Here is an 8084-nt window from a genome sequence, read left to right as displayed (position 1 = left end):
GACATCTACGCATGAACCTAGCTCATGATGGCACTGTTGGGGAACGTCGCATGGGAAACAAGAAATTTCCTACGCGCACGAAGACCTATCATGGTGATGTCCATCTACGAGAGGGGATGAGTGATCTACGTACCCTTGTAGACCGTACAGCAGAAGCGTTAGAGAACGCGGTTGGTGTAGTGGAACGTCCTCACATCCCTCGATCCGCCCCGCGAACAATCCCGCGATCAGTCCCACGATCTAGTACCGAACGGATGGCACCTCCGCGTTCAGCACACGTACAGCTCGACGATGATCTCGACCTTCTTGATCCAGCAAGAGAGACGGAGAGGTAGAAGATTTCTCCGGCAGCGTGACGGCGCTCCGGCGGTTGGTGATGATCTCGTCTCAGCAGGGCTCCGCCCGAGCTCCGCAGAAACGCGATCTAGAGGAAAAACCGTGGAGGTATGTGGTCGGGCTGCCGTGGAAAAGTCGTCTCAAATCAGCCCTAAAACCTCCATATATATAGGTGGGAGAGGGGGGCCTTGCCTTGGGGCTCAAGGAGCCCCAAGGGGGTCGGCCGAGCCAAGGGGGGTAGGTCTCCCCCCCCAAACCGAGTTGGACTTGGTTTGGTGGGTGGGAGTCCTTCCTTCCCTTCCCACCTCCTCCTTTTTTTTTCTTTCTCTTTGATTTGTCTTCCAATGCGCATAGGGCCCTTTTGGGCTGTCCCACCCGCCCACTAAGGGCTGGTGCGCCACCCTCAAGGCCTATGGGCTTCCCCGGGGTGGGTTGCCCCCTCGGTGAACTCCCGGAACCCATTCGTCATTCCCGGTACATTCCCGGTAACTCCGAAAACCTTCTGGTAATCAAATGAGGTCATCCTATATATCAATCTTCGTTTCCGGACCATTCCGGAAACCCTCGTGGCGTCCGTGATCTCATCCAGGACTCCGAACGACATTCGGTAACCAACCATATAACTCAAATACGCATAAAACAACGTCGAACCTTAAGTCTGCAGACCCTGCGGGTTCGAGAACTATGTAGACATGACCCGAGAGACTCCTCGGTCAATATCCAATAGCGGGACCTGGATGCCCATATTGGATCCTACATATTCTACGAAGATCTTATCGTTTGAACCTCAGTGCCAAGGATTCATATAATCCCGTATGTCATTCCCTTTGTCCTTCGGTATGTTACTTGCCCGAGATTCGATCGTCAGTATCCACATACCTATTTCAATCTCGTTTACCGGCAAGTCTCTTTACTCGTTCCGTAATACAAGATCCCGCAACTTACACTAAGTCACATTGCTTGCAAGGCTTGTGTTTGATGTTGTATTACCGAGTGGGCCCCGAGATACCTCTCCGTCACACGGAGTGACAAATCCCAGTCTTGATCCATACTAACTCAACTAACACCTTCGGAGATACCTGTAGAGCATATTTATAGTCACCCAGTTATGTTGCGACGTTTGATACACACAAAGTATTCCTCCGGTGTCAGTGAGTTATATGATCTCATGGTCATAGGAACAAATACTTGACACGCAGAAAACAGTAGCAACAAAATGACACGATCAACATGCTACGTCTATTAGTTTGGGTCTAGTCCATCACGTGATTCTCCTAATGACGTGATCCAGTTATCAAGCAACAACACCTTGTTCATAATCAGAAGACACTGACTATCTTTGATCAACTGGCTAGCCAACTAGAGGCTTGCTAGGGACAGTGTTTTGTCTATGTATCCACACATGTAAATGAGTCTTCATTCAATACAATTATAGAATGGATAATAAACGATTATCTTGATACAGGAATTATAATAATAACTACATTTATTATTGCCTCTAGGGCATAATTCCAATAGTAGCGTATCGTCATCGTCATCTTCTTTTCACGTATGCTTCATCGTCATCGTCATCTTCCCTCCTCGGGTTGTCGTATTGGTCGTAGTATTCCTCGTTGGCGACTCCATCCATTCCGATGATGTTCATTTTGCCTCTCCTCATGACAACACGGCTGGGATTGGTCGGGTCGGTTATGAAGAAGCATTGTGTCACGTGCTTAGCGTGTACCCATGGCTCAGTTTTGGCGATGACGTTAACGTTCACGGTAGCGCTTTGCCTGTCGGGTGTAAACATGGTGGTGAAATACTTGTTTTATATTACGACGACCTTAGCCCACCTGACACGGAACATCGTCGCATCGTGCATTTTAGCGTAGTTAAGCTCCCAGATCTCTTCGACCCTTCCGACGAATCTTTCAGTTGTGTCGTTGGAGTTGGTCACTCATACGTCCATTTTGCATCATGCTTTCATGTTGATATTTATTGCTTTATGGGCTATTATATTACTTTGTGGTACCATATTTATTCCTTTTCTATCTTATTTTGCAAGGTTTATTTGAAGAGGGAGAATTCAGGCAGCTGGAATTCTGGACTGAAAAAGGAGCAAATCTTAGTCCACTATTCTGCACATCTCCAAATGCCCTGAAAAGTTACTTGCATTTTTTGGATTATATAAAAAAAATGGGCGAAAGAAGTACCGGAGGGGGGCCACCAGGGCTCCACAAGCCCTGGCACCGCCACCCCCTTGTTGCGGAGGGCAAGCTTGTGGGCTGCCTCACGGCCCACCAGCCCCCCCTCTTTTGCTATATGAAGGGTTTTGGTCCAGAAAAAATCATTCGGGAGCTTTTTCGTGGTTTCGTCACCGCCACGAGGTGTTACTTGAGCAGATCCAATCAAGAGCTCCGGCAGGACGATCCTGCCGGGGAAACTTCCCTCCCGGAGGGGGAAATCGTCGCCATCGTCATCACCAACACTCCTCTCATCGGAGGGGAGGCATCTTCATCAACATCTTCATCAGCACCATCTCCTCTCCAATCCCTAGTTCATCTCTTGTAATCAATCTCCGTCTCACGACTCCGATTGGTACTTGTAAGGTTGCTAGTAGTGTTGATTACTCTTTCTAGTTGATGTTAGTTGGATTACTTGGTGGAAGAGTTTATGTTCAGATCCTTGATGCTATTCATTACACCTCTGATCATGATTATGATTATGCTTTGTGAGTAGTTACTTTTGTTCCTGGGGACAAGGGTTAAGTCATGCTGATAATAGTCATGTGAATTTGATATTCGTTCGGTGTTTTGATATATTGTATTTTGTTTTTCCTCTAGTGGTGTTATGTGAACGTCGACTACATAACACTTCACCATATTTTGGCCTAGAGGAAGGCATTGGGGAGTAGTAAGTAGATGATGGGTTGCTGGAGTGATAGAAGCTTAAACCCCAGTCTATGCGTTGCTTCGTAAGGGGCTGATTTGGATCCACTAGTTTAATGCTATGGTTAGACGTTGTCTTAATTCTTCTTCTGTAGTTGCGGATGCTTGCGAGAGAGGTTAATCATAAGTGGGATGCTTGTCCAAGTAAGGGCAGTACCCAAGCGCCGGTCCACCCACATATCAAACTATCAAAGTAACGAACGCGAATCATATGAATATGATGAAACTAGCATGACAGAAATTCCCGTGTGTCCTCGGGAGCGTTTTTCCTCCTATAAGACTTTGTTCAGGCTTGTCCCTTGCTACGAAAGGGATTGGGGCACTTGCTACACCATTGCTACTACTTGTTACTTGTTACTTTTTGCTTGCTACGCACCTCGCTACACAATCACCTGTTACTGCTACTTTCAGTGCTTGCAGTTATTACCTTGCTGAATTCCGTTTATCAGAATCTTCTTCTCCTCGTTGGGTTCGACACTCTTACTTATCGAAAGGACTACGATTGATACTCTATACTTGTGGGTCATCAAGACTCTTTTCTGGCGCCGTTGCCAAGGAGTGAAGCGCCTTTGGTAAGTGGAAATTGGTAACGAAAAAAATTTATACTGTGCTGAAATTTTTTGTCACTTGTCACTATGGAAACTGTTCCTTTGAGGAGTTTGTTCGGGGTATCTTCACCACGAACGGAAGCACGAGGAGTTGTTCCTCGACCTGAGGTACCTACTGAAAATATCTTTTGTGAAATTCCTTCGGATATGCTTGAGAAACTGCTGGCTAATCCTTTTACAAGAGATGGAACTTCACATACATACTTGCATCTAATCTATGTAGATGAAGTTTGTGGTTTATTTAAGCTTGCAGGTTTGCCCGAGGATGAGGTAAAGAAGAAAGTCTTTCCTTTATCTTTGAAGGATAAGGCGTTGACATGGTATAGGCTATGTGATGATACTGGATCATGGGACTACAATCGGTTGAAATTGGAATTTCATCAAAAGTTTTATCCTATGCATTTAGTACATCGTGATCGGAACTTTATTTATAACTTTTGGCCTCATGACAGTTAAAGCATAGCTCAAGCTTGGGGGAGGCTTAAATCAATGCTATGTTCATGCCCCAATCATGATCTCTCGTGAGAAATCATCACTCAAAACTTTTATGCTCGGCTTTCTCATGAAGATCGTACCATGCTTGACACTTCCTGTACCGGTTCTTTTATGAAGAAGGATATTGATCACAAGTTGAATTTATTGGAGAGAATCAAACGCAACTCTGAAGATTGGGAGCTGGAGGAAGGTAAGGAGTCAGGTATGAATTTCCAGTTTGATTGTGTTAAATCTTTTGTTGAGACAAACACTTCTAGAGATTTTAGCGCTAAGTATGGACTTGACTATGAGATAGTAGCTTCTCTATGTGAATCTTTTGCTTCTCATGTTGATCTTCCCAAAGAGAAGTGGTTTAAATATCATCCTCATGTAGAAAGCAACATAGCCAAAACCAATCTAGTGGAGGAGAAAGACATTGCTTTTAGTGATCCTGTTGTTCCTTGTGCTTACACTGAGAAACCACCATACCCTGCTAGGATAAATGATTATTCTAAAGCTTCAACTGTGATACGTAGGGGTTACATTAGACCACTTGCACCCCCTGAGGAGATTAGAGTTGAACCTAGTGTTGCTATTATCAAAGATCTCTTAGCCGAACACATAGATGGGCATGTTATCAAATTCTGTGAGGACTCCGCTAGAATTGCTAAACATCACGCGAAAGACAAGTACAGACCTGTAGTTGGCCTGCCCGTTGTTTCTGTCAAGATAGGAGATCACTGTTACCATGGTTTATGTGATATGGGAGCTAGTGTTAGTGCAATACCCTGTTCTCTATATGATGAAATCAAAGATGAGATTGCACCTGCTGAGTTAGAACCCATTGATGTCACTATTACGCTAGCTAATAGAGACACTATCTGCCCTCTGGGAATCGTGAGAGACGTAGAAGTCCTGTGTGGTAAGACGAAGTATCCTACTGATTTCCTCGTCCTTGGTACTGCACAAGATAGCTTTTGTCCCATCATATTTGGTAGACCCTTTCTCAACACTGTCAATGCTCACATTGATTGCATTAAGTAGACTGTCATAGTTAGTTTCGAGGGTGTGTCTCATGAATTTAACTTCTCCAAGTTTGGAAGACAACCCCATGAAAGAGAGTCGTTTGGTAGGGATGAAATCATTGCTCTTGCCTCTATTTCCGTACCTCCTACGGATCCTTTAGAGCAATATCTGCTTGAGCATGAAAATGATATGCATATGGAGGAGAGAGATGACATAGATAAAATTGTCTTAGAACAATATCCTATTCTCAAGAATAATCTGCCTGTTGAACTGCTTGGGGATCCTCCCCCACCAAAGGGTAATCCTGTGTTTGAGCTTAAACAGTTTCCTGATACTCTTAAGTATGCCTATCTTGATGAGAAGGAGATATATCCTGTCATCATTAGTGCCCTCCTCTCAGAGCACGAAGAGAAGAAGTTACTAAGAACTCTAAGGAAGCACCGTGCTGCTATTGGATATACTCTTGATGATCTTAAGGGTATTAGTCTCACTCTATGTCAGCACAAGATTAAAACCGATCCTGACTTTAAACCAGTTGCTGATCATCAAAGGAGATTAAATCCTAAGATGAAAGAGGTCATTAGAAAAGAAATATTAAAGCTTCTGGAAGCAGGAATCATTTATCATGTTGCTCATAGTGACTGGGTAAGTCCAGTACATTGCGTACCTAAGAAGGGAAGTATCACCGTCGTTCCTAATGATAAGGATGAACTAATCCCACAAAGGATTATTATCGGCTATAGAATGGTGATAGACTTCCGGAAACTAAACAAGGCAACCAGGAAAGATCATTATCCTTTGCCGTTTATCGACAAAATGCTAGAAAGGCTATCAAAACACACACACTTCTGCTTTCTAGACGGTTATTCAGGTTTCTCGCAAATACCTGTTGCACAATCTGATCAGGAGAAAACCACTTTCACCTGCCCCTTCGGTACCTTTGCTTATGACATATGCCTTTTGGCTTATGCAATGCACCTGCCACCTGATGGCTATATTCTCTGACTTCTGTGAAAAGATTGTCGAGGTTTTCATGGATGACTTCTCCGTTTACGGGTCTTCCTTTGACGATTGCCTCATCAACCTTGATCGAGTCTTACAGAGATGCGAAGATACCAACCTCGTCTTGAATTGGGAGAAGTGCCACTTTATGGTTAACGAAGGTATCGTCTTAGGACACAAAATTTCTGAGAGAGGCATTGAAGTTGATAAGGCTAAGGTTGATGCAATCAAGAAAATGCCTTGCCCCACAGATATCAGAGGTATACGAAGGTTCCTAGGTCATGCTGGTTTCTATAGAAGGTTCATTAAAGACTCCTCTAAGATTTCTAGGCCTCTTACCAACCTCTTGCAGAAGGATGTTCCTTTTGTTTTTGATGAGGATTGTGAGGAAGCTTTCAAAATACTTAAGAAGGCTTTGATCACCGCACCTATTGTTCAACCACCTGACTGGAACTTGCCCTTTGAAATCATGTGTGACGCTAGTGATTATGCTGTTGGTGCTGTTCTAGGACAAAGAGTTGACAAGAAGTTGAATGTTATTCACTACACTAGTAAAACTCTAGACAGTGCCCAAAGAAACTACGCCACTACAGAGAAGGAATTTTTAGCAGTCGTGTTTGCATGTGAAAATTCAGATCTTATATAGTTGACTCCAAAGTCACTATTCACTCTGATCATGCTCCTATTAAGTACCTTATGGAGAAGAAGGACGCTAAGCCTAGGCTGATCAGATGGGTTCTCCTGCTACAGGAATTTGATTTGCACGTCGTTGACAGAAAGGGTGATGATAACCCCGTAGCAGATAACTTGTCTAGGCTAGAGAATGTCCTTGATGACCCACTACCTATTGATGAGCAACTGAGTGTCATCCGCACTTCACATAGTGCACCGTGGTATGCCGATTATGCAAATTACATCGTAGCCAAATACATACCACCCAGTTTCACCTATCAGCAAAAGAAGAAATTCTTCTTTGATTTGAGACACTACTTTTGGCATGATCCTCACCTTTATAAGGAAGGAGTAGATGGTGTTATTAGACGTTGTGTGCCTGAACATGAACAGGGACAGATCTTGCATAAGTGTCATTCCAAAGCCTACGGAGGACACCACGCTGCAGATAGAACTGCCCATAAGGTATTGCAATCAGGTTTCTATTGGCCCACTCTCTTCAAGGATGCCCGTAAGTTTGTCTTGTCTTGTGACGAATGCCAAAGAATAGGGAACATCAGTAAGCGTCAGGAAATGCCTATGAACTATTCACTTGTCATTGAACCATTTGATGTTTGTGGCTTTGATTATATGGGACCCTTCCCGAGTTCCAATGGGTACACTCACATCTTAGATGCTGTGGATTACATTACTAAGTGGGTAGAAGCTATCCCCACTAAAAATGTTGATCACCACACCTCTATTAAGATGCTTAAAGAAGTCATATTCCCAAGATTTGGAGTCCCTAGATATTTGATGACTGATGGCGGTTCACACTTCATTCATGGTGTTTTCCGCAAGATGCTCGCTAAGTATGATGTCAACCATAGAGTTGCATCTCCTTATCATCCTCAGTCTAGTGGTCAAGTGGAGTTGAGTAATAGGGAGATCAAATTGATCCTACAAAAGACCGTCAATAGATCTCGAAAGAATTGGTCTAGCAAACTTGACGATGCACTATGGGCTTATAGAACTGCTTATAAGAATCCCATGGGCA

This window comes from Hordeum vulgare, chromosome 2H (genome assembly GCF_904849725.1).
Source record: "Hordeum vulgare subsp. vulgare chromosome 2H, MorexV3_pseudomolecules_assembly, whole genome shotgun sequence".
Lineage (NCBI taxonomy): Eukaryota > Viridiplantae > Streptophyta > Magnoliopsida > Poales > Poaceae > Hordeum > Hordeum vulgare.
Note: the sequence above shows the minus strand (reverse complement) of the source record.